General features: G+C 35.4%; 1 long non-coding RNA gene across 1 annotated transcript in view; it reads left to right on the top strand.

The window, feature by feature from the left end:
• Positions 1 to 27,915, top strand: part of LOC137773779 (uncharacterized) — a 198,768-nt gene that overhangs the window by 49,863 nt on the left and 120,990 nt on the right. The window contains exon 2 of the long non-coding RNA XR_011075727.1: positions 7,103 to 7,160. This is a non-coding gene — a long non-coding RNA (uncharacterized lncRNA). The remainder of the gene's footprint in view (positions 1 to 7,102; positions 7,161 to 27,915) is intronic.

The following is a 27,915-nucleotide window of genomic DNA, read 5'->3' as shown; positions in this document are numbered from 1 at the left end:
AACATAAAAAGCAAACAAACAAAACCAAAATGTGGAAAAGTGTCCCTTTAGACACAATTACATGCTATCATTTTCTAAACTTCATTATTTACTTACTCTTAAAGGCTTATATGAGTTAATTAATGTCCTGTGAATCACAAGTCAATTATTTTGCAACGAAGCATAAAATTAGTTTAAGAGATCTATACATAGGCAGGACATGGTGTATTGGCTTCTCTTCAGAAGTGGATCAAATAAAAATGTGTGACAAGGAAAAAATATAGATGGCATGTTAGGTGGTGAGTAACTAATTGTGCTTTTAGCGTAAGAGCAAAAACATGCCTGATCGGAATTCTAAAAACCATGCGTTTTAGAACGATGGCTTCATAAACGTAAAATTACTCTCCAAATGTGATTCAATTCAAGGACATTCTTATTTTGCACACCTAAATGAGATAATGTATGTTAAGTGCCCAGCCCAGTGACTGGCATCTAGTATTTGTAGAATAAATGTTCTTCCTTCCTGTTCCTCTAAGGTGCCCTCTACAGCACATGAACTTATTTATTTAATTGTAAATTTTACCAAAATAACACTTTCTTTTATTATTATATATATTATGTTGGTTTTTAAAATTCTGTGTGTACTACATGCTCATTGCAGGTAACTTGGAAAATACAGAAAACAACAGAAAGGTCACCTGTGATTTCACCCTAGAGAGAAATACTTGTGCTATTTAAGTATATGTCCATTTTACACATTTTTCTAGAATATTCAACTTGGAATTCATAATCTTGGCTTTTAGACAGCCTGTTCAATAAAACACATGATAAGGAGACTTAGCCAACTAGTCTATGTTGTTATTTTCGAAGAACAGAATAGACCCTAATTGCTAAATTGCCAATCTGTCCATATGTTTTTTTCATTTGCTCAAAATTTTAAAAATAAGCTTTATTTCAAAAAGCAGTTTTAGATTTACAGAAAAATGCAGAGATCATATAGAGAACTCCCATGTACCCTGTACCCAGTTTCCTCTATTATTAACATCTTACCTTAGTATGGCATATTTGTTATAATTAATGAACTAATATTGATATACATACTATTTATAACTAAAGCTCATACTTTTTTCGGATTTTGTTAGTTTTTACCTAATGTCCTTCCTCTGTTCCAGAATCTCATCCAGGATATTACATTACATTTAGTTGTCTTGTCTCCTTAGGCTCCTCTTGGCTGTGACAGTTTCTCAGATTTTCCTTATTTTTGATGACCTGGACAGTTTTGAGGAGTACTGGTCATATATTTTGTAGAATGTCCTTCAACTGGGATTGTTTAATGTTTTTCTCATGATTTGCCTGGAGTTGAAGAGTTTTCGGTAGGAAGATCACAAAAGTAAAGTGCCATTTTCATCACATCATATCAAGTAAATATTATCAACATGCCTTTATCATTATTGATGTTGACCTTGATTACCTAGCTGAGGTAGTGTTTGTCAAGTTTCTCCACTATGAAGTTATTCTTTTTATCCCCCTTTCCATAATGTACTTTTTGGAAGGAAGTCACTATACACAGTCCACAGTAAAGGGGAATAGCTTTAGTGTGGAGTAGCTATATAAATTATTTGGAATTCTTTTGCATGGGAGATGTGTCCTTTCTTTCCTCTTCTCTCCTCTTCTCTCCCTTTCTCTCTCTCTGTCTCTCTCTGTCAATATGGACTCATGGATATTTCATTTATACTTTGGGCTATAATCTAATACTCCTTTATTTATTTTGCTGCTAAAATTGTTGCAGCTTTAACCATTGTGAGCTCTTTCAGTTGGCTTCTATGTCCCTTTAACATGCACCCATTATTGGAATTCTTTTTTTGGAGTACTTTCTTACATTATGGTACTACAAGATGCTCCAGATTCATTTTAGAAATTTCCTGACCCGCTATTAATCTGTTTGCAATTAAAATTAAAATCAGTAGGCTCTAGAAATCAGACTGCCTTATTTCAAATCCTGGCTTAACCATTTGCCAGCTTTGTGACCTGGAACTATTTTACCTTTTGAGGGGATAGACAGGGCCCAGTTTCCTCATCTGCATTAGGGCAGGGATTTTCTTTTGTTTTCTTTTTCTCTAGTGTATCCCTATTACCTAGAATTGTGTCTGGTACCTAGTGGTGTTCAATAAATAGATATTTGTTTAGTGAATACATGAAAAGTGGATAGGAATATTAGTTTACAAATTCATATCAACAATAAATAGAATATGGCTTTGTGTTATTTTATCCTGAAATATCTGCCTAGTTTATTATTTTTAATTTAATTTCATTATTATCAAAGTTATATATGCATATAGCTTAAAGATTCAAATGGTTCTGCGAGATTTTAAACAGAAGAAAGGTCTTCTAACTCATTCTATGAGGCAACCACATTCAGTTTCCTTAGGTGATTCTTTTGATACGTATCTCCATATGTCTAAATAACATGCTTTTATTGTTGCTTCTTGATTTGTAAATTTTATGCATTGTCTGTTCACTTCCAACCATGGAGGATAAGGATCTACCACCACTCACTCTATTCTTTTTGTCTTCCCATTCTTCTTTCTATAGCAGCAAGAGACCATTCAGAACACACCTGAAATCAAGTTAGTTTTATTATTTGCTGCAGGAAAGGAGACCCTACCTCATGCAGAACAAAAATGAGTCTCAAAAGGAGATAGGGAAAGGGTGTTATAAAATTTATGGTGATCTTAGCAGGGATTGGTCAGAATTTGCTGATGGAGCATCAGTGGTTTTATTTTTTAGAAACCGCGAGACCATGCAGAATTATCCTTGCATCAGTTTATTTGTGGTTTAATCTTACATATAGGAGTCTGAATGAACTGGTGTTCATTGTGAGAGTCTAATAAATATCATTGCTTGGTTTGGTACAATTCTGTGAGTCAGTGTACTTTTTATAAGATGTGATTTCTGATTTAATTCTCAATTCCTCCCTAATATCCTAGCTTCCAGAAGATATAGAGTATTTCAGTTCATCACTCAGTGTAGTTCTGTCACAACTGTGATTAAATTAATTTTCAGTGTTCACATTTCTACAACTGTGTTGGCTGCTGAGCCCTGTATTATCCTATTATTCCTTTTCCTTTTCTCACTTTGCTGTCTTACATATAGACTTTTAGTTGACAAGCATTATTAGCAAAGCAGACTCAAAACAGTTCTTACAACCTGGTCTATAAACTTGATGAAGTCCCTGCTCTCTGTTTTTTAATTTGTTCCTCGTTGTGTGTGAACAGTTGAATTGAAACGAATTCAACAATATTCCTGAAACTGGACACTTTTACCTCTAGCAGTGTCAGGCGGTCAGCAGTCCTGCTAAGCTCTGGGCATGGGATCAATTTTGGACTCAAGATAACAGATGGGGTAGAGATCTCACTGAATTCCTTAATAAAATCAACTTTATTTTTACTGGTTGCTAGTCTTCTTCTTATTGAGTTCTAAGTGTTTCGTATGTATTCTTAATACAAGATCTTTTTCAGATATATTTATTTAGATATTTTCTTATTTTTTGTTTTGAATATTTTCTCGTAGTCCGTGGCTAGCATTTTCACTTTCTTAATTGTGTGTTTTGAAGGGTTGAAGTTTTTACTTTTATGAAGTCCAATTTATCATTTTTTTCATTTATAGTTAGATATTTTTGTGTTTAATTTATGAAACATCTTCTGATCCAAAGAATATAACTTTTTTCTTATTTTTTTCTTTAAGTTTTACAGTTTTAACTTTAAAATTTCAGTGTATGACATTTTTGAGTTTATTTTGGTACATGGTGAGAAGTGGGGGTGGAGGTTCATCTTTTTCTTTTCCTATACAGATATCCAGTTCTAGCTCCATTTATTGAAAGAACTATAATTTCACTATTGAATTATCTTTGTACCTTTGTCAGAAATCTGTTGATCAGATATGTAAGGGTCAATTTGTGGACTTTTCCATTGATCTATATGTTTGTTTATCATTATGCCATATTACACTGTCTTGATTACTGTAGCTTTATAATAAATCTTGAAATCAGATGGTGTAAATCCTCCAACTTTGATTTTTTAAAAATAGTGTTCACCACTTGAGGCCCTTGGATTTCCATATAAATTTTTTAAAGACTTTATTTTTTTAAGAGCAGTTTTAGATTCAAAGCAATATTGAGCAGAAAGCACAGAGATTTCCCATATTTTCCCTGCCCCCACATATGCTAAGCCTGCCCTATTATCAACATCCCCCACCAGAGTGGGACATGTGTTACAATTGATGAACTTACATTGACATATCATAATCACCTTGAGTCCACAGCTTACCTTAGGATTCACTCTTGGTGTTTGTACATTCCATGGATTTGGACAAATGTATAATGACATGCACCATCATTATAGTATCACACAAAGTGTTTTTATAGCCCTAAAAATCCTCTGTGCTCTACCTATTCATATCTTCCTTCCCAAACCCCAGCTCTTGGCAACTCCTGAGTTTTTACTGTCCTCATAATTTTGCGTTTTCCAAAATGCCATGTAACTTTACAGTATGTAGCTTTTTCAGATTGGAATCACACAATATGTAGCATTTAAAAATGAACTTTTTTCACTTAGTTATATGCATCTAAGTTTCCTCTATATCTTTTCATGGCTTCATAGCTCATTTCTTTTTATCCTTAAATAATATTCCCTCATCTAGATATACCACAGTTTATTCATTCATCTACTGAAGGGCATCTTGGTTGCTTCCAGGTTTTGACAATCATGAATAAAGCTACTGTAAACATCCACGTGCAGGTTTTTGTGTGGGCGTAAGTTTTCGACTCCTTTGGGTAAATACCAAAGAGTGTGAGTACTGGATTATATGGTAAGAGTATATTTAGTTTGTGAGAGATCGCCAAACTATCTTCCAAAGTGGCTGTACCATTTGCATTCCCACCAGCAATGAATAAGAGTTCCTGTTGTGCCACTTCCTGTCTGCTTCTATCCTCTGAAAAAGATTGTAAAACAATTAATATAATTTCTTCCTTAAATGTTTGGTAGATATCACCAGTGAACCCATCTTGGCCTGGTGCTTCTTCTGTTTTGAAAATTTATTAATTATTGATTCAATACCTGTAATAGATATAGGCCTATTAAAATTGTCTGTTTCTTCTTGTTTGAGTTTTGGCAAATTGTGTCTTTCAAGGAATTGGTCCATTTCAGCTAGGTTATCAAATCTGTGGGCATACAGTTAGTTGTTCATAATATTCCTTTATTATCCTTTTAATGTCCATAGGATTTGTAGTGCTATCTCCTCTTTCATTTCTGATATTAGTAATTTGTGTCCTCTTTCTTTTTTTCTTAGTCTGTCTAGAAGTTTATCAATTTTATTGATGTTTTCAGAGAAGCAGGTTTTGATTTCATGGCTTTTTATCTATTGATTTCCCATTTTCAACTACATTTTCAATTGATTTCTTCTCTATTATTATTTCTTTTCTTCTGCTTGCTCTGGATTTAATTTAGTCTTCTTTCAAATACATGAGAGATTTAAATGGTAAAAAAAAGTCTTATGAGTTGTAGGAGCAAACATGAGTGAAAATTTCATGAAATCCAGAAAGGAAAAGATTGTTTAATCTTATAAAAAGAAAGAACTTAGCATAGCAAAAGCAAAACAAAAGAAATATTTTTACCATACATAGAAAGACAAAAGACAAATTGAAAAAATTTGCAATTTTTATCACAGACCAAGTATTAATATACAAGGAGCCTCTAAAACGGAGAAGAAAAAAAGACAACCACTCTATAGAAAAATGGGCTAGTAATTTAAATAGCTCATGAAATGGTTCTTAAAAATAAAAACATAAAACAATGCCCATTTATAATGAGAGAAATGCAGATTAACATACCGTGAAACATAATTTTTACCTATCATATTGGCAAAAATCCAAAACGTTGATAACCTTCATTATTGGTGAAGCTATGGGGAAAATGGGTGTTGTCATATATTGCTGATAGGAATCAAAATAATATAATAATTTGGAGAGGAATTTGTCAACATCTAGCAAAATTATATGTACATTTATAGTTTGATCTAGCAATCTAATTTCTAGAGCTCTAGAAGGTACAGTAGCAAAATGCAGTATAGAAGCAAAAATGCAAAGAACAAAAGTGAAAAGCTTTTCATTCCAGTGTTATTTGTGATAGCAAAAGTCTGGAAATTTCCAAACTTTTCCCTGTACATCAGCAGGGCACTGTGGGCACTACACAATAAATTATCCTGTGGCTGTAGAAGAGAATGAGGACTATCTTTTATAGAGGACCTCCAGTATATCTAGTATCAATGAAAAAAAAAAAGTAAGGTGTAGAAAAGAGTGCGTTTATGTTACTGTATTTTTAAGGGGAGAGTGTAGGAATACAGATGTATTTTTGTGTACGTGTATATATTTAGTGGAAGGTTAAACAAAAAATACTAATTATTCTTTGGGAGAGGACACGGTATGAAGGAGACAAGCTAGATTTCTCTGAACGTAATTTGATTTATAGATTTGACTTTGTAACAATGTAAGTTTTGTATCATTATAAACAAAATGAAATTTAAAATAATACTAAAAACCAGAAACAAAATAAATGAATCTAAATGTATGAAATTGGTAGCACAACCACAAAGAAGTGTGTTATGTCAATTAAATATACATTATAGTTAATTAAACCAAAGTTGACTGTATATCCCCATGGATTATATACAAAGGACCAAAGGAAAAAGCAAAAAAAGACAAAATAATCTTACACTGTTTTTGGCAATCATATTGTTGGTGGTAATGTAGGTACTATTCTGAGACTGGAGAGTATTGTGGGATAATGTAAATGGGATATAATGTAATAATTGGATGTTGAGAGCTGGACTGTTTTATATAGGAGAAAGGAGATACAGATAATAAGATTGATGAAGTTAATAAAAGTCCTGTAGTTCTGAATTTGAATTGCAAATATCAGTATAAACACATGATTTATTATATCATTTTTTAAAAAAGTATTTTGTGGCTCTTTCCTCTAAAATGGTCTGCAAAACAATGATGATCCCAAATCAATGAATACCTTTAGTGTACTGATTGTGGTCTCTATATCTCAATTCCCATTTAAAGGAACCAGAACTTGATGAAGAAATGCAGATTCCAGAATCTTGGACAGAAAATTTACAAGGTAAGCCTGAAATATCTTGTTATACCATAAAGTAAGGCAATTATCAAAGACAACTAGTGTTGTTCCAAAAGGATAAAGGAACCATCTTGAATAGATTCTTTTTGGACGAAATATGGAACACTTTCAACGTCATTAGGAAAAGAATCACAGTGATTTGAAACACATCAAATTGGTTTAAATCCATGAATTCATAATGATAGCAAATGATAATGATAGCATAATGATAGCATAATGATAGCATAATGATAGCAAAGAAATCATTGGTCACTTTTGGACAATTCTAGGTTATCAACTCATTGTTCTGGAAAAAACAGCTGTTAAAGTTGTATCAAGCATTTATTCTTATTTTCTGATTCAAAATGTATCCCTGAGTAACCAAATATTTGGTGAGGGGAAATGTGTATTTATTAGTATTCCAGCTAATACATGAAGATGGAATAAGTAGAGTATCACTATTTTGCAATCCTAATAAGTTAATGGGTCTCAGTAATGATCTTCATTGGTTTTGACATTCCATATTAGGAATCAACTAGGTGTTATGCACCTCCTAATGGAAGTACATTACATTGCTTATGAGATATCCTTGCCAAGAAACCAAAAAACCTCTAGATCTAGCAACCAATTTACAGGAAATGTTAGAAGGAGAGGAACATGCTGAATTATACCTTGGGGATGCAATCAGCAAGATCCATACTGTGGGATAATCCACAGGGGAATAAAAAACACTTCTTGAACAAATCAATTGAAAAAAAAAAAAAGAGATAAGAGAAGGCACATATCAACCAATTACAATATACTAACCTTATTTGGATTCTGATTGTAGCATAAGAACTATAAGGAAAAGTGGCGAGGAAAACAAGGACAGACAGAAAGAGAAAAAGAGACAGACACTTGTAGAAATTTGATACTTTTAGAGATTTGAACATTGCCTGGATATTTCATAATATTAAGGAATTATTATAGACTAGAAGCAAGATACTCTAGTAGCAATAAGCACATCAAGCACCTGTGTTTTCTAAGTATCATTCTCTGCTCAAGAACTGGCTGATTGCAGGTCTGGTTCAGGGAAAGTACAAAAAGTCTAGTGCTAAAAACATGGAAGTGTTCAAACACTAATGGTGATATTTCAGAAAGAAACAGAAGCTTATGGGAAGGTTCTTCCATTGTCCAAATTTGGAATAACTTGGGCATCAAAAATGATGAAAGTAATGGATTACAGAACATTAAATAGAAGAAATTTCTGAGTCCATGATGTACTTAAAAAGAGATAAATATGAATAGAGAAAGGGAAAATTGAGAGAAAGCTCCCTTTTTGGGATGGGAGGAGGCAAAAAATATGAATTAATAAAAGTAGAAGGAATTGTAGAATTAGGAAATTCTTCTTTTGAAACTGTCTATGTAATACTTGAGTTAGGCAAAGATCATTAATAGATGCTATAACTATTGGATCAAAGGTTGCTGGGGAATAGAATATTCATGTGATAGTGTGGTATCTTCTCGCAGATCAATTTCTAATAACAAAAGAAAAAGTGTACCTTCAGCAAGTGATCAAATTTATTATTTCCAGTACAGGTACTGCTACCAGTGACAATAATATTGCAACCTGATATCATGCAGTAAGAAGTGCATATCACTTATCCAGTGTTCTTGGGGGAAAAAAAAGTTTCAACTTGAATCTAGTATTGAGAAAATAATCAGACATCTCCATAATATGAGGTAGTCAATAGGACAACTGTCCTGGACTCTTCATAAAAAAGTCAATGTCATGAAAAAAAAGAAACTAAAAAAAGATGATCTAGGTTAAAAGAGACTAAAGAGGCATAACAAGCAAATGCGATGTGTAAAACTTGATTTGGCTTTTGGATGTGGGAAAAAGTAATAGGGAAGACATTTCAGAAGCTTCTGGAATATTTAAATAAGGACAATATTTTAGATGACATTATTGAATTATTATCAATTTTTGAAATATGATATTAGTATTTTGGTCATGTAGGAGAATATCTGTACTCTTAGGAGATTCTGGCTGGAGTATCTAGGGGTGAAGTGTTGCAATGTTGGCAACTTACTTTCAAGTGGTTCATAAAACATACACATATGTGTGTATATATGTATGGAGACAGATAAAACATGTGGCAAAATATTAAAATTGGTGAAACTTGGTGAAGGTATACAGGTGTTTACAGTACCGTGGATTTGTTTTTTTTTTTTTCTATAAATGTGAATACTTTTCTAATAAAAAATTGGAAAAATTAAAACCAGAAATATTACTTTGTATATCTTAAGAATTTAATGTTTACTTAAAGCTTATTAATATAATTAAAAAATATTTAATGTAGGGCCAAGTCCTTCTCTTTAGGCAAGAAATAGGCAGTTGGAATTCTGAATCTATCTTCCATAAATCACACTATAATTATAAGGATGTCCATTTTCAGTTACTGTAAAACTAAAGTCACTTCCAAAGCAATGAGGCAAAATTATTCTAAATTTATTTTTTTCCTCTAATATTTTACATTTCTCTCCTACAATTCACTTTTATTTGAATCTTTCCAAGGTATTCAGACTGGTTTTTACAGAAGAAGCAACTCTTTCTTCTCACATTTACATTTTATTAGTTTACATGATATGTAATTAAATATAATTAAAACAATAGGTACAACAAATATTAGCAAGTTTGGGGACAAATACATTTAATGCTTGGTAAATATACAGCTCAACTAGTGGGGACTGAAAAAGTACATGGATGTCTAAAAGAGTAGCCTACCACTTGTAAGGTTTTATTATGCTGTCGTATTAGCTGGGATATTTCACAGTGACACTGTGGATAGTTGGTTAATCCAACAGATTGCTTGAGTGGAGATTGGTTAGAGAGGGTCTACTGTAGTCAAATGTTCACTAGCCTATGTTACAAATAGGGTTCAGTATTGTTTATACACAGTTAAGTTTTGTCCATAGTCATCCTCTGGTCAGATTAGTTTATGAATAATCTCTTCTGTCTCAATTACTGCCAAGCCCCTTCCCCTAGTTGAGCTAAGTAAAATGGCTTTAGACTTTGTTACAGTTACAAATGGGTACATTTAGGTCACTTTCCTTTCCTTTTATTCTATAATGCCCCCACCCCCAATAATTTGAAGCTGCTCATTTAGGAATTATGTTGCTCAGGCACTGTTTCAGTATCTGCTGGGAGCATGGCATAGAATCTTAGAGTTGTTAGTCAGTAGTCCTGTTGATTGTTTCCGAGGCAACTCCAATGAATTTCTGACTCTGTTAAAGCAGTATTCTAAGTTTTATAGCTCCCACATTGGAATCGTCTCAGAGGTAGGGCTCACTGTGAAGGGAATGTTGCTTTTCCTACCTGACCATTCTTTCTAAGAGAAGTTTTTCCTGCTTTGTGAGCCCTGAGAATGCTGTCCCGAGGAAGACTCTTTCCTGTGGTGGTATGCCAGACGGCTGGGTTAGATTTCTGTCTCTGTTAACTGAACTTGCTGCTCTGCTCTCTGAGGAGACAAGGGCGAGAAAACCGTTAAGGGAGAGGCTTTCAACGGATTTGTAAGAGCCAGCATTTCTCTTCTCTAGAGCATGTTGTGCTTAAATGCTACTCTTCCCTTGAGGGCACCCTTCAGGTTCTGGCTTTTTCAGGCAAAGCAAGAGACCCTAGTTATTTCAGTTTCAATCAGTTCTGAAGTCACAAAGACCAAAATTGTCTCTTCAGATCCACTCAGACACCAAAGAGAGGTGTGGAAAGGAAATTGCTGCACATCTATCAGCAGCTGTATAACTCAAATCCATCTCTGGCTTTCATTTTCTATGTGGCAGTCAGGAATTGAAGCTAACACTCAAATTAGCAAAAATAAAATGTTTCAAAAAATACCTTGGAGAATAAAGTCGATTTTCCATTGAAAACCTCCTATAGTCACTGTGGCAGGCTTTACTACACTATTCATTGACCAGTTCACCTCTTGTACAAGGGAGAATTATACTCCCTCCACCCTTAAAGTCAGATGTGGTCATGGGACTTGCCTTTGGCCAGTGAAATGTGGATGCATTTAATTTCCAAAGCTTGAATCTCTACCTCTCTCTTCTCCAGACTATTGCCAAACACTTATTCATGTAACCTGTGAAGATGAACCATCCATATTCTCAATCTGATTACTTGTTCCTTTTATTAACTTCATCTGAATGTATTATCCATTTATCCATGTACCTCAATTTACTTTTTAGAAAGAAAACAGGTATAAATTGAATTTTTAAATGCTTTATATGCCCAAAGGAAGTCCTAGTGAATTCTTTTGTGTATTGAATATATCAGTATGCATATTTCAACATTTTCACACATTGACTTGGTGTAAAGCAGAGCACATCAGATAATCTTCTTTTCTTAGCTGTTGTGTAGCTTTGTTTACTATATGTTGGTTGTTCACTCATCAAACAAATGCTTATTGAGCATCTGTCACATTCAAAGTGCTGTGCCAAGTCCTGGGTGCCCATGTTTAGATGTAGGAATAGCTGTACCTAAACATTGTGTGTGGTTTGCTGCTGTGGACTCAATTGATTCCCTCTTACCCAATTCATTTGTTGAAGCCCTAACCTCCAATGCGGCTGTATTTGGAGCTAAGGCTTTTGGGAGGTAATTTGGGTTAAATGAGGTCATAAGGATAGGGTCCTAACCTGATAGGATTGGTGGCTTTATAAAAAGAAGAAGAGATCTCTCTCTACCTCTCTCCACATGCACATACTAAGGAAAGTTAATGCAACCACACAGTGAGAAGGCAGCAAGACAAGAAGTCTGCAAGCTTGGAAGAGGATGCTTCCAAGCATCCAAGGATCCTCTCCAAGCATCATGGGATCAGAACCCAACCATGCTTGTACTCTGACCTTGATCTTCTAGCTTCCAGAACTGTGAGAAAATAAATTTCTGTTGTTTAGGTCAACTAGTTTATGGTGCTTTGTTATGGCAGCCTGAGCTAACTAATACATTTGTCAAGTCCAGGAATTCTATAAATAGAATACCTGTGAATCTTGTAAGAAATTAATCAAGGGCAGCACAGTAATATAGAACTATACTTTATATGACTGACCATAAACTTATGAAATTTGTAATCCTAAGAGGTATTAAAGGAAAATAAAATTATAACAAGTCTAAAGAAAAGACAGATAAATTCATGAATGTCTGATTCATAATAGTATATTAAGGGAAACCAGAATTCCAACCTTTTAAAAATAAAATGGGGAAGAACAACAACAAATCAACCAATGTAATCAATTCATTTTTTCTTGAACAAGTGCTTAGGAGTGTCCTTAGACAATAATATCTCATATTATGATTCAGAACTACCTGTGTCAGAATCACATTGGAGTGCTATTAGATGTCTAGTTTTCAGGACAGTGTCACAGTCATATTCAATTTTTCTGAGGGAATCTTCATTTCAAACAAGTTCTCTAAGTGATCCTTAGACACACTAAAGTCTGAGATCACCTATTTTAAGCATTGTGGGGCTGCATAAAAAATGTTAGTCTTTGTCCCTGCAATAAGACACCTACTGATGCATGAAATAAAGGCAGACCAGGATGGAAAGTGAGCAAGGGCTCTACTTTATGATACAGAATATAGAAGTAGTATTTTTAGTAGAAGAGATCGACAAAGAATAGAAAGCAGCTACTAGGGATCTGTTCCCAGCACTCTGGGACCTGAGAGGGAGTCATAGACAGTGGACCAGAGGAGTTTGGAGACAGGGAGGCCTCAGAAAAGAAGTGGCATGTGCCACCACTTGAAGAGTAAAAAAAGGCTCTCTCCCGTCAACACTTCTTAGAAAAAGACAGTAAAGGAATAAAACAAAGTTTTTCTTTCACAAGGACAGAGAGCACAGAGAGGAGATAAGAATGGATGAAAACTTTTTGGAGGACAGAATGCAATGAGGAGGTAGGACTGACTAGACTAGAAGTATGCTGATTCACCCTGAACACCCTCTGGAGGCTCAGCCCTTGGAGCACCACGTGTTGTAGAAGGTGAGGAAGAGGGATATGTAAAGATAAAAGGAAGGGACATGCAAGTGGTTGGACCCTGGCCACCTGTGTTTCAGGAGCAATAGGTTTATTCTCTAGAGGATTTAAACTGGAGGAGACTTGAAGTCAGTGACATTAAGCAGAGTAGAGTGAAGCACCAGGGCAAGGACTGAAACAGGGATTATTAAGTGAGTCCACTTACCGAACAATGAGACTCTCAGCACCGTCTCTCATCTCCACTCTAATCTCAGAAATCTGACAGCCAGATATATTCTCTCAGGCCCTCTACTTCCATCCTTAACTCTAAATAGCACTGATTTCTCAAATCTAAGAATTGATGCTAAAAAATATTGAAACAATACCTTCGAAATTTTAAGAGTATGTGCCCAGCTTTTTAAGAGATTAATCAAGTAGGGTAAATGGTAGAATAAAGGTATTTTTAAAGATACATAAGTACTCAAAACACTTACCTTCTTAGGAGGCAACTAGAGGATGTATTTTAACCAAAATAAGGGAATAAATCAAGAATAGGAAGACATTGAGTCCAGGAAATGGGTTTGAATATAGGAGAATTGCAAAAGGAAATTCAGCGTACAACTACACAACCAGGACAGAATTAGGTCTAGAGTACCAGTGAACGTAGATTGGAAGAGGGGCTAAGAGAGAGGGAACTGAAGGAAAAAAAATGAATTCAGATGTTCAGAGGTTTTAAATCATGTGTGCATTCAATAATCTGTAAAGAGTCTGCTAGCCGTGCTCCGTCCTTCCATTTTCTTTTTACTTTCCTTGGCCCTGTATAAAATAAATGTTTTTATACTTATTTTTTCATCTCTCTTTATGGTTTCCATTTTTGATGAATAAGTATACCTTTTTTAAGGAATGATATAATCAAACATTTTCAATGATTGAAGTAATTAGCACATAGTTTTAATATTACAATTTGAATCATTTCTCATGGACCTAACTAAAAAGTAAAAAAAAAAAAAGCCACTAACATTTACCTACAGAAATCTAGGTGATTTCTTTGTTACCTTTTATTTATAGATATTTTAGAAGTTTACTTCATTATTCTCCAGATAGTTCACTAACTTGGTAAATTGGAAAGACTGATTTTCCATTTTTAAGGAAAAAAACCCAGTAACCACCATTTACAGCAAAGAATTTGCATTAGGCAATGCCTTAAAATAATTTTGAAATGTATTTATTTTCATCTCAAATATGACTTCTTTCTAAAATGGTCAAAGTCTCATTTCACAGCTGCAATTAAATGACTTTTTAGGATAATGTTTCATTTGGCTGTATTATGTTAATAATGAGCTAGATGATGTATATCTTTTCCATCTTTATGTACCCATGAATTATTCAGAAGTGTTCTCTTGCAAATGCACAGTAGAGGAATTCAGTTCCTTTTTTTCCCAAAAGGGTCAGACACGCTTTAGTTTAGAAGGGAGAGAAAGAGAAAAAAGTAGAGTCTTTCCTTTCTTTTTAAATCTTTTAAAATCTATTGAAGTTAACAGTCGGAAATTATCTAAATATCCACTAAAGAGAAAATAAACTATAATACTTCTACTTGACAAAATGATGCAGCTCTCAAAAGGTAATGGTTGGAAAGACAACATAGGTATATGGAAAAATGTTTATATCAAAAAATAAGTAGAAAAAATCATGATATAAAAATGTATGCACATTATAATTTCAATTGAAAAAGTCATAGAAAAAAAATTTCAGAAGAAAATACAATAAAATAGTAATGACAGTCATGTTACTATGATAGGACTATAGGTGATTTGTTTCTTCTCTGTATTTTCCAAATTATTTTAACGTGATACTATCTGTTTAATGAGAGGAAGCAAAACAAATAAGCACACCCTTATCGAATGACTAGTGTTTGCTAGAAACTGGGCTGTATGCTGAAGATATAAAGATGAAGAGATATGCATAGCGATATATAAGATAAATCAAGTTTTCCCTGGTGATACTAAAATGTATACTGTAAAATTAACACAAATTTTACTGAGATCTGGTTAAGGAGAAATATCATTAATTAAATACCTAGTAGGTGCTTTTCATGTGTACCTTGTCCAGTCTACTCAACAATCATATGAAGAAGGTGATTCTATTTTACAGAGAGGAAACTAAGTCTTAGAGAGGCTATACAACATGTCCAAAGTGGCACAGTTAATAAGAAATTGAGTTTGGCCTGATTAGAAGTCCATTCTCAGTCATTTAACAAGAATGTATTAAATGCCAACTATGTACCGGAAATTGTTCTAGATTAGGGATACTGAAATGAGGAAAACAAAGACCTTGCCCTCCTGGAGCTTACATTCTAGTGTGAGAAGACATAAACAACAACAACAAAAGGAGAAATGGTATATTAGAATCTAAAAAGTGCTTTAGAGAAAAATAAAGCAGAGAAAGGGGGTAAGGTTGTGAAGTAGAGGAGGAGGGATTGCAATTTTGAATAGGAGAGTCAGGGAAGGCCTGGCTGAGAAAGCAGTGTTTGAGCAGAGGCCTGAAGGAGTTGAGGGATTGATCCAACTCTGTAAGAGAGCATTTAAGACAGAGGAATGGTAAGCATTAAGGCCTTGAGACGAAAACGTGCCTAGAGAAACAGCAAGGAGACCAGCATGGCTAGAGCTCGTGGAACAGTGGGGAGAGTGGAACAAAATGAGATAAAGGAAGACACTAGGGAGCCAGAGACTTAGAGCTTTGTAAGTCAGGAAACCACTGGAGGGTTTTAAGCAGAGGAGTTAACTTTATCTGACTTAGTTTTGAGTGGATCATTCTAGCTTCCATGTGCAAAAAAGCTCATAGGGAAACCTGGGTGGAGGCAGGAGACTGGTTAGGAGGCTACTGCAGTGAGAGATGATAGTCAGCTGTGCCAGGATAGGAGTGGAGCACAGCCAAGAACTGTGAGGGCTTGAGATTTTATCCTGCTACTTACTGGTGAACTATCAAGTTAGCTAGTTTCTTGCATGCTGGCAGAAAATATGAGCCTCGGGTTTGTTTCATCCCCCAATACCAACCTATAATAATATGAACACCTGTATGCCTTCACTAAGTTTCACAAATTTTAATATTTTGTCACATTTTAAAATCGCTCTCCATATTTATATACATATGTACACACATATGTGTATGTTTTATGAACCATTTGAAAACAAGTTGTAGACACTGCAGTAGTTCAGCACTAGACCCATGGGGGATGCAGAATGGCCCAGGTGGACACTGTGCATACAGTGGGTTTGTGTCACAGCTGAGGGACCCCAAACTTAGGAAACCTCAATCTAATGGTCTGCGAGCAAACGTGCCTAACCTTTGCTCTCTTTTGCAACGTTACCTATATTATCTTTATTATTCTGGGAGGCGAACAAACCTGTCCTCTGTTTCAGAGGCGACACTATCACTATCTTCCAAGGCTGTTTGCTACACAAATCTCCTTGAAAAGATAGTCCAGAACAAAAGCTATCAGTGTCTTCCCTTGTAAGATGGGCAGAAGTGTAAAAGATCCATGGAGAATCATCTCTCAATGAGAATATAGTGTAAAGTGGCTAAATTCTGGAGGTATTTTTCAGATAGAGCCCAGACCAGATATGGGATGTAAAAGAAAGAGAGTCCAGACTGATGCTATGGTTTTTGCCAGGCCCTGTCCTCGGCGCTGGGGATAGGGTGGCAAATGAGACATTCTAAGCCTTGGCCACCATGGGGCTTACCTCCCCAATGGGAGACAGACCCAAAGTAGCTAAACATGCCGCATAAGTGAAATGATTAACTTACGTTATATATGGTTTCTAGGGATTTCAGTTCTGTTAAAAAAAGTGTGGTTTTATTTAAACAAGATAAAATTACAACCCGGATAGAGAGGGGAGAGGTAGATTAGACCCCATCAGTGAAGGCAAGTGTGCTTGCTTCTAGAGTTCATCCTTGTCATCCTCTTTTGAGAAGTAGAATTAACTTGAGTTTGTGCCTTTTTGCGATAGACACACTTAGCATTTATTTTTATCAGTAACCCAGACATGCTTAATTTGCAGAAAAGACATTAACATTTTAAAAGCGTCTATTTTAGGAACAAATTTATTTTACTCTACTTGCTTATAGACATATATTTGGAGGTTGACTGTAATGAGCTATTGTCATAGGTGGAAAACCATCATTAATTTTATTTCTTAGCGGTTTGTTGTCTGTCTCTACCCGCTAGAATAAAGGCTCAAAAAAAGGAGGTTTGCTTTGTTTGTGGACACAGTCTCAGCTCATAGAATAGTGTCTGGTGTACAATAGGTGTTTAATAAGTAGCTCTTGAATGAATGAATGTATGATACATGTATGTATTACTTTGTATTTTGCTTATAATAAGCAGATTCCTTTCCCTAGTATTAATTTCATTTGCAGAAGTGTTAATGTCTGTTAACTTTCTATTAGTTTTTTGTACCATAACCATTCTTCAGGTATTGGACATTTAGATGTTTCCCAAATATTTACAATGATACAAAATACTGAAGTAATGTTTTTGTGTATATTAACTTTTTAATTTCTTTTGAATTATCTCTTAAGTATAAATTCAAAGGAATGGGTCAAAGGTATTAACATCATCACTTTCTCTCCATGTTGTGTTTTCCAAAAGGGTAGGGATAGTTTTCAGTGGATGAGTGTACCTGTTACACCTCAAACTCAAATCCACTAGCACTAGTTGTTAACGTTTTTTTTTTTAACCTCCCCGTCTTTGTAGGTGGAAATAGAGGATCAAGTATGCTTTTATTAGCTTTTATTTCATGTCTCCTGATGTTGTATATATTTCCATGTTTATTTATTATTTTTTCCCTGTGGTATGAGCTGTACGTTCATATACTTTGCCCAGCAGAGCTGCTTGTTAAATTATCCAGTTCCTAAATTCTAGGCCGAATGATGACATTCAGGTTTTTAATGAAACCTTCTCCTTGGTAGTGGGGTTGTCTCAGATGGCAACTTCAGGTGAAGTTCTCCTGGTGAGGTTGAGAGGCAGGAAGGTGAGAGAGGGGCTCTTTGATGCCAACACTCAGGCACGGAGGATTTCCTTGCCTGGTGAGGAGCGCCACAAGGAGCCACCATTTGATTACATTTCCTCTTTCAACAGATATCTATTGGGCTTGCTGCTGTGTAAACAGCAAAATAAATATCTAATCACATTGTGTTATAAGTGTGATAAAAGTGGGGTACGGTAAGAGACAATAATGAGGAAGGGATGAGTGCTTGGAAGCCTTACATCAGGGGAGTCTTTCTAAGGAAGTGGCATTTTACCTAAAACCCAAAGGAAGAGATATCCTCAAGGTATCTACTATGTCATATCTCTGGTAGAAGCACAGTGTAAAATGCCATTACTCTAGCCTACAGAGCCAGCCTATTCAGCTGAGTTGTAATATCCTGTGGGTCAGAAAGTTGCTTTCATCTTGGTGTGACTCAAGATGACTGTGCTAGGTCAGAGAGATGGAAGAATGATGTTCCTCCTTAAGTTCCTTACATGCCTGGCCACTCAGTGATATACAGGAAATAACCTGTGCTTCTTTGAAGCTGGCTACTTAGTTAGATAACCTGTGCTTGTTTGAGGATCAAATAATAAGATCATCACTGTGTGTCATTTCCCCTATTCTTTCAATATGATTGAAATAGTTACAATTATCAGAATTCAGAGGAGTCCACTTTCTCCTGATTTTATGAATCATGCTGTAAGAGCAGCTAACACAGCATAATACACAATACAGTCATAATGCAGTCTGCATAAAAGCAATCTCAAGTCACATAAATGCTTCATAAAGAGTCCCTATCTGTACACAACATCTCCTACAGTACACAGGAAAAATGAAAATCAGTATCTTATAGTTGACTTCATTTGGTTTTCTAACTTTGATTACTTCTTCCATAATTTTGGCTTATCCATTTAAGCTTATTCTTAATATATGGACACTTGGGGGTCCAGTCGGTCCTTTAGAGGTAAGAAGGGTTTGAAGCCATATTGCTGTTACTGTTAATTTAAATAATCCTCTAAAAGTCCACATTGCAATGAAGCAAGAATACTGCCATGTGTAAAATAGGAGATTTTATTTTCTGAACATTTAGCAGTTTATTTCACATTCTACATGTAACCCTCTGTTGTAGTCTGTAATGTTGGAGGAGGCATGCATGTATAGTCCATTGCCAGGAAAAAATACAGTCTTACTAGTAGCTGACTGCAAATATTCTCAGAGTCCAGAGTATGATGCAAATATATGTGTATATATATATATATATTTTTTTCTTTTTACTATTCTCATTATGCTCTTCTAGCCTGAGTCAGCTTTAGCCCCCTTCACCCCTAGACGTCTTCCCTTGCTCCCTTCTTCTTTCACTCCTCTAGCCACCCCATGTGGTCAGAGCTGGGGAAACCACTGTTCCTGGATCTCTTCTGGAAGGCAGTGAGGAATCAGAGTTGGTGGCACCTCACAGCCTTCCCTGGGATTTGGCTTAAACTTTTCAGATTCTTTGGAGTAGAATCTGTTATATAAAACCAGTCTCTCTGGTGTTAATAGCACAACCCTCATAGCACAAGTCTGGTGTAACTGTGTCAGAAAGGACTCCTTCCACCAAGAAGGAGGCTGAGAAAGCAAAAAAAAAAAAAGGTGTAGGGGACAAAGAACCTGGATCTGTCACAGATGATCTTCCAGAGTTCTTTGAAGTCGATTTATTCCATGGTAAACCTCTCAGAGCCACTTCACCAGAAACACGTCTTTACTAAAAAAATGCTTTCTAGGTTCACATGAGGTAATCACAGTTCCAACCTAGCACAGAAATTTAGTGAGGCAAGGATAATCAAGTTATCCATACAATCATAAAAATGACGTGGGCACTTATCTTTTCCCAGTTTCTCTGTAATGTTCGTAAAAGAAATTATTAATCCAACAGTGGCACATAGTTTTACTCCATAGATGGGAAGGAAACTTAATTATTCGTAGGAGCTGCTATGTATTAGTCTGAAAGACTTGTTTAAAATTGTAGTTGCACTAATACAGCATTGTTAACTTGACAGCAAAAGTAACCACAACTTAAGCCTTCATACAATCTGCCCTGCTCTCCAGGATCCCTCTTACTGCAGACTTTCAGTGGAGTTCTGAATGACTCATTCTCATATAAAAGATTTGACACTGAGCTGGATTCAAGTTTTAATTCTTCCAAGTTTGATCCATCATTGAAAAATGTATTGGTGATACTGTTCAAACCTTAACATCTTGCAGTATTAAAACTAACTTTTGTCAGATTAAAGTTGCTTCTCTAAATTGTTGAAATATGTATTCATGAATGCCTAATTTTCTAGATTTTTCCTGAAAATAGTATCTTAAAGTTATATCATGGCTAAGAATTTGTATCCATTTCTCTTGTAATTATCTTAATTACACTAGATATCATTGTTGCTTTTCAAAGAGGCAGCCAACTAGGCTTTATATCAAGCTTTTACTCCAGGAACTAAAGAACTTTTTCCTTCGTAAACTGTATAAAAAGATGCTACATATTATGTACCAGGAAAAATGGTTGTTTTTTTTCCCCTAAAGTGCCAAAGAATCTCTTTCATCTCCTGGCATCCTCTCAAGCTCATTACTGCTTCAACATTTGAGCTTGTCACCTCTCCAAACTCATCCAGTTGCATTTCATCATCTTTTGACAAATCTTAAAGTTTTCTAAAAAGCTCCTTTGGATTTTCTGTAAAAGCCCATTTTTTGAGATTCAGAAAGCTTCTTTAATTAGTAGATTTTTATAAAAAAATTTATAAAAGGATGACCAAACTTCAAATATCTTTCCATACTTCAATTTTTCTTAAAATTTTTGTTTGCTTCCAACTTTGCCTCTGTTAGAACTTTTTTTTTTTCCTGCCCTTAAGTCTGTGAGAAGATGGTAATATTCCTTAATATCTCATGAGAAACAAAGAGCAGAAGGCCCTGGGGAGCCAGCATTTCCAGTACCGGGTACTACTGAGAAATACAGTTAGATTCAGAACTACTCAACTCATTGAATTCACAGCTCCTCTACCACCTTAATTTATTTTCTCTCCTTTGCCCACCTTTGGAGAATTACTCCCCTTTGAATTTTCCTTTTGTATATCTTTTAGGTTTTCTGAGTACAATCCTGTGAATTTCTGGTACTGTTCTTGTACCTTGAAGGTGAAAGAAAGGTTGGCTTTAAATGTGTTTGTTCGAGTGTCCCCAAGCTGGGCCTTCCTCATCCTGAGGACCTCAGGCCTGCTAGACCCAGTAAATATTGCTAGAAGAGAGTACAGTATATTCTGTGCAGCCTACAGACAACGTTTCATGTTCAAAGGACCATTGCTGGGTTCATGTCTTTCTGTGGAGGGGCCAGAGTCCTCATTTGTTTAACACTCATTCCCTTCTGTATCATTTATTTAAAGAGATTAGAAGAGTACTCCTCTCTGTACCAGCTTATCTCTCAATTTAGACAGAAGACTATCAGTTTCAAAGCCTTTGGCCTCTTTCAAAACTGTACCTCTATGGTTTGGAATGCTGTTTTGAAGATGTGACAGGGTCAGCTGGAAAAACCAAGGGCCTAGCTAGGTATCATCCTCAAATTGCCACTAAAGTAAAGTGCCTTAGGACTCCTTGGTGAGAATAAAGATGCCCCTAAGTTCAAAGAAGTGTTTCTGGAGGGAATGAAAACATTTTTAATGAAGTGACAACATTTTACTCTCTACTTACAGAAGTTGAGTAAATGTTCCTTTTGTGGGGAGGCTGTCTCCCTGAGCAGGGCTACGGCCTAGTGGACCACTCCAAACACCAGGGGAAAACTTACGAACCGTTGGGAGAAGTCACCAAAAATGAAGAACTACTGCCTTGCTTACAAAGATTTTCACTCCCCCTCCTAAATATCCCCAACTCCTTTGATTTGTCACATAAGCATCTGCTCTGGCAAACATCGTAATTTCTCTGCACAGAACTAGACCTTCATGAGAATGAAAAACAAAAGATTACAAAAGAGAAGCAGAGTTCAACAGGCTTCTTTAAAGCTCATTTATTGATTCTCATTAGGATTTATCTGACATAGAGCCCTTAAGCATAAGCTTATATCCAGTCAACATTCCTTTATAGAGTTTTTACACTTTTAGAGCCTTTTCGAAGGGAATTTTAAAGAAATAGAAGACATGGCCACTAATTTCCCCCTACTAACTGAAGGTGGAAAATATAACTGAAATGGCTTGAAACTAAACATATCAATACAGTATAATGGCACCACTTTGCCATTAAGGTAGTACAAGCTCTTGGGTGGCCTAGATGCTCCCAAATTTAAAGAGCTTCATGTTACGCACTGAGGTCCTTAATAACCTCTCCCTCTCCCTCCTCCTTTGAATCACTCCATCAGAGTTTCACATGCCCCAGAGCTTCTGGACCCTCAGATTAGATTCAGATCCCACAGTGTACTTTTTTCTTTGACATTATGGGGATGATTTTGTGAAGCTGCCTCATTTTGTTAGTTTGGATTGATAGTTCAAGGATGACTTGAAGTATGTTGGATTATCAGCTAGAACACTTCTAAGAAGATATGTGATTCTATAAGTTTGGATGCTGCTGCACACTTTGGTGACTTTTTTTGGATATTAATTAATATTGCTATCAAGGGTTTATATTACTAATGTTATTTTTAAAAATTCCCTTTGTTTCTCAAGTTTCAAATATAATATGGGCTTGTGGTTAAGGATGCAAAGGATACAAAGTTATGTGTGTGTGCAGATGTGTATATGCTTTATATGAAAATTGAACAGTTCTCTATCTCCCTCTCCTGATAGCCTGAAATAACCCATTCCATAATCTTCTCCTTTTTACAAATATATGTAAGCATACAAGCACAGATTCATTGTTTGTTGTTATTGAAATAAAATCATGCTGAATGCAGTTTGCTTTTTTTAACCTGAAAATCACAACCTTGCACCTCACTAGTCATGGTACTAATATTATCTTTATGTACTTATAAACACACATATTTTAATTTTCTATAAGTGAGATCATAACACTGCCTGTAGGACATTACCTTTTGATTTTATTTTAACTTTTACTATTATTAATATTACTAACTTTCATTTTTATAATGCTTTACAGATCACAAACTCTTCCCACATATGCCGTCTTATTTATTCTTAAACACTCTGTGCGGTGGTTACTATTAACTCTGTTTTACTTAATCAGAAACCTTAGAGAAGATAATGCCTTCCCTCCATCATAAATCTACTAAAGGTAGAGTCAAGATTCAGACTTGTCTTATCTTACTCACTCATGCCTTAGAGGGCACTTAATTTTCTGATAATGTTTGAAAACGTTTGTGAGAAGGTAGGCAAATCCCTACTGAATGACATTTGTAATTCCCTTCACCATATCAAAAAATTGTCAATATTATTCTTTTTTTTTTTGACCAATAAGCCTCTAGCAAGATAGCCATCACCTTATCTACCATATCTGTTTGTTTTGCTATCTGTTGTACAGACTAGTGGATTCTATGAGAATTTTTCTGCCTTAATTTGTAAAACAGCTTCCTATTAACCTGAAGCATTGTTCCATTTAATATGTATTTCCACATCCTATTATTTGCTCCTAAACTCATTTTATCTACATTTTCTCTGGACTGAGCTCAATTTGCTGTACGTTAGTCCCAGAGCCTGAATGATTCATCTGAATCCAAGTACATTATTTCTCATAGTATCTTTCTTTTCACAATTTAACTTAGCCTGTAAACTTGCTTTCCATGCATCCTCCAAATTAATAGCAGAAAAATAAACTTTTAAAGATGAAAACAAAGCTTGCCCTTGGCCTCATGGGAACATAAATATTGGTCTGAGAAATGGCTTGTCTTCCGTCCTGATGTATCTCAAGAGGCAATTCCCTTTTCCTATTTTATTTGTTAATGGTAATATAAAAAGGATTAATTATAATGCTGAGTTTTAAGCATCCAACCATGGAGATCCAGCCAGCAATGAATGTAGGAACTTTTAGGCAAAGATGTTGGTAATTAATTAAAAAACAGATGCTTACAGGTCCTCTGCCCATTAAAAAAATTGGGTTGTTTGTTTTTTGGATATTGAGTTGTATGAGTTTTTAATGTATTTTGGATAGTTACCCTTATCAGACATATTATTTGCAAATATCTTCTCCCATTCAGTAGGTTGCCATTTCGTTTTGGTGGTGATTTCCTTCACTGTGCAAATGCTTTTAAGTTTGATTCGGTTCCATTTGTTTATTCTTGCTTTTGTTTCCCCTGCCTGGGGAGACAGATCCAAAAAAATATTGCTAAGACCAATATCAAAGAGCATACTGCCTATGTTTTCTTTTAGGAGTTTTATGGTTTCAGGTCTTATTTAGGTATGTAATCTATTTTGAGTTTATTTTTGTGTATGGTGTGAGAAAATGTTCTAATTTCGTTTTTTACAAGTAACTGTCCAGTTTTGCCAGCACCATTTATTGAAGAGACTACCTTTTTCCATTATATATTCTTGCCTCCTTTGTCATAGGTTAATTGCCCATATGTGCGTGGGTTTATTTCTGTGCTCTCTATTCTGTTCCACTGATCTATGTGTCTGTTTTTGTGCCAGTACCATACTGTTTAAATTAATATAGCTTTGTAGTATAGTCCGAAGTTAGGGAGCGTGAGACCTCCAGGTTTATTCTTTTTTCTCCAGATAGGCCTTTTTCCAAAGAACACATACAGATGGCCAACAGGTACATTAAAAAATGCTCAGCATCACTAGTCATAAGGGGAATGCACATCAGAATCACAATGAGATATCACCTCACAAGAGTCAGAATAGCTACTGTCAAAAAGACAAGAAATAACAAATGTTGGCGAGGATGTGGATGAAAGGGAACATTTGTATACTGTTGGTGGGAATGTAAATTGGTACAGACACTATGGAAAACAGTATGGAAGTTCCTCAAAAAGTTAAAAATAGAACTACCACACAATTCAATGGTTCCACTCCTCGGTATTTATCTGAAGGAAACAAAAACAAATTCGAAAAGATATATGCACCCCAATGTTCATAGCAGCATTATTTACAATAGCCAAGATATGGAAGCAACCTAAGTATTCATGAACGGATGAATGGATAAAGAAGATGAATGGCTAATATTCCACTGTAAATAGTGGCATATTACTCAGCCATAAAAAAGAATGGAATTTTGCCATTTGTGACAACATGGATGGACTTGGAGGGTATTAAGCTTAGTGAAATAAGTCAGAGAAAGACAAATACTGTATGTTTTCACTTACATGTGGAATCTGAAAAGTAAAACAAACATACAAATATAACAAGACAGAAATAGACTCATAGATATAGAAAACAATCTAGTGGTTACCAGAAGGGAGAGGAGTGGGGCAGGGGCAAAATAGGTGAAGGGGATTAAGAGGTACAAACTACTACATTTAAAATAAATGTTACAAGGATAGAATGTACAGCACATGGAGTATAGTCATTATTTTATAATAACTTTGTATGGAGTATAATCTATAAAAATGTCAAATTACTATGTTGTACACCTGAAACTAATATAAGTCGTCAATGATACTTCAATAAAAACAAACAAAAAACACATGCTTACAGAGTGTAAAGTAATATAGAAATGAAATGGACTGTGGAGATTGAGAGATTCAGGTTTGAATCCTTGCTTTGGCACTGGCTAACTCTTAGACCTTGGAGAGTTTGATTAGTTTCTCTAAGCCTGTTTCTTCAACTGTAAAATAGGGATAATGCTCATAGGTTTGTTGGGAGCATTAAATGATACAGTGCGCCAATTGCCATTACAATGTTTAGCATTTAGGAAATCTTGAGTATGTGGCAAGTTTAACCACATGTAATTATTGATTTTAAACTGCTATTTACCTACAAAACGGCTCTTTTATACCTATTATATTTATATCTAATGTACCTATATACCTAATATAACTAAATAGCTAAAAGTAAATTGTCATTTTAGTCAGGTTCTTCTGTAAGTATTTCTATTAGTTATTTTTTTCTTTGTCTCTTTTCCTGACAATATAATAAACTATTTTTTCCTATTTTGAAGACACGTTTTGGTACAAGAGTCTTCTTAAATATACCTTAATTCTTTCTGTTAAATTAGTAATAATAGTTACATTATTAAACTAAATTATCATAGTACTGTGAAGGAGTTAAAATATCCCCCTTCCCATAACCTTATCAAGTACGGATTCAAACTTTGATGACTTACAGTTCAACTGCACAGTTTATTATGGACTTAAAATCAGATTTTATGGCATTCAATTAGCAAAATAAGGTCACAAAGTTTCAAAAAAATTTTTGAATCTTTTACTTTTTCAGTCACTTTGAATCTAGACCTAAGGACGTAGTGTTTTTCTAAGTATTTCTTTTGGTTTTAAACTGGATTTGAGTGATTAGTTTCATTTGTTCATATTTAAGGGTAGTGGTATAATCTTTTGAGAATGAATAACTTTTGGTTAGCTACTATATCCATAGCATTTCTGAGGATAGAAGACTATATTCTTGTTGTTAAGGAGTTTACAATCATTTATGAGTTTATAATGGACCAGGTGCTATTTTAAGCACAAGCAATAGTGATAAACAAAGACAGATGTCCTGGCCTTGATGAACTAAGATTATAGTTGGAAAGAAACAGAAATCAACATATAAATAAGTTCATAAATAAGAATTTCAGACACTGTAAGTGCTATTTGAAGATAATATAGAGTATGGTGGCATGAAGGGAAGGCCTCTCTTTGAATTGAAACCTGAGCGATATGAAAGCTGGCTTGTGCTGATCCAGGCAAGAGTGTTCTAGGCAGAAGGTAAATACTGTATGTACAATGCTCTGAAATGGGAGTAAGATAGTTGGCATGGGGATAGGATGAGTGTACAAACGATTCTCACCAAAGACAGAATGTGAGTGAGAACATTTGGAAGCCATTTGCATCCAGGTGAAAAGTGAGGAACTCAGAAGATGCATTTGGATAGTGTCTCCTTTAAGGTACCATGTAGTCAAGGTTGATGAATTCTTGTTCAGCATTCTAATTAAAACATCAATTGGGATTCTGCTTTTCCATCCTAAGGGAAAGTTTTTAAGTGTACTGGAAGAAAGAGGTTGTCTTTTCATAAAGGAAAAGACTGATATGCTTAGAGATGTGAAAACAGTTTTTATGCCATATATACCTTTCATTTGGTTAATTTCAACTGGAATTGAAAGGCCTGAATTTTGGGATTGACTTTTTACAGCTTAGACCTGTCACTTTAGTCAAGCTGCATGTTGTCCTGCTACTAGGCAGGAAACAATATACCTGTAATTATAGATCCTATACAAGAATCCCTGAGAGGGACTTCCCTAGTGGCGCAGTGGTTAAGAATCCACCTGCCAATGCAGGGGACACACGTTCGATCCCCGGTCCGGGAAGAGCCCACATGCCGCAGAGCAACTAAGCCTGTGCACCTCAACTACTGAGCCTGTTCTCTAGAGCCCGTGAGCCACAGCTACCAAGCTCATGTGCCACAACTACTGAAGCTTGCGCCTAGAGCCTGTGCTCCGCAATGAGAGATGCCACCGCAATGAGAAGCCCGCGCACCGCAATGAAGGGTAGCCCCAGCTCACTGCAACTAGAGAAAGCCTGCGTGCAGCAACGAAGACCCAACACAGCCAAAAATAAAAATAAAATTAAAAAAAAAAAAAAAAGAATCCCTGAGACTGTTGAATCTCTGTTTCCTTCCCTAAATTGGCATATTCTAAGA

Source organism: Eschrichtius robustus, chromosome 12 (assembly GCF_028021215.1).
Source record: "Eschrichtius robustus isolate mEscRob2 chromosome 12, mEscRob2.pri, whole genome shotgun sequence".
In the NCBI taxonomy this organism is placed as follows: Eukaryota; Metazoa; Chordata; class Mammalia; order Artiodactyla; family Eschrichtiidae; genus Eschrichtius; species Eschrichtius robustus.
The sequence above is the reverse complement of the archived record's forward strand: the minus strand, read 5'-3'. Positions and strand labels throughout refer to the sequence as shown.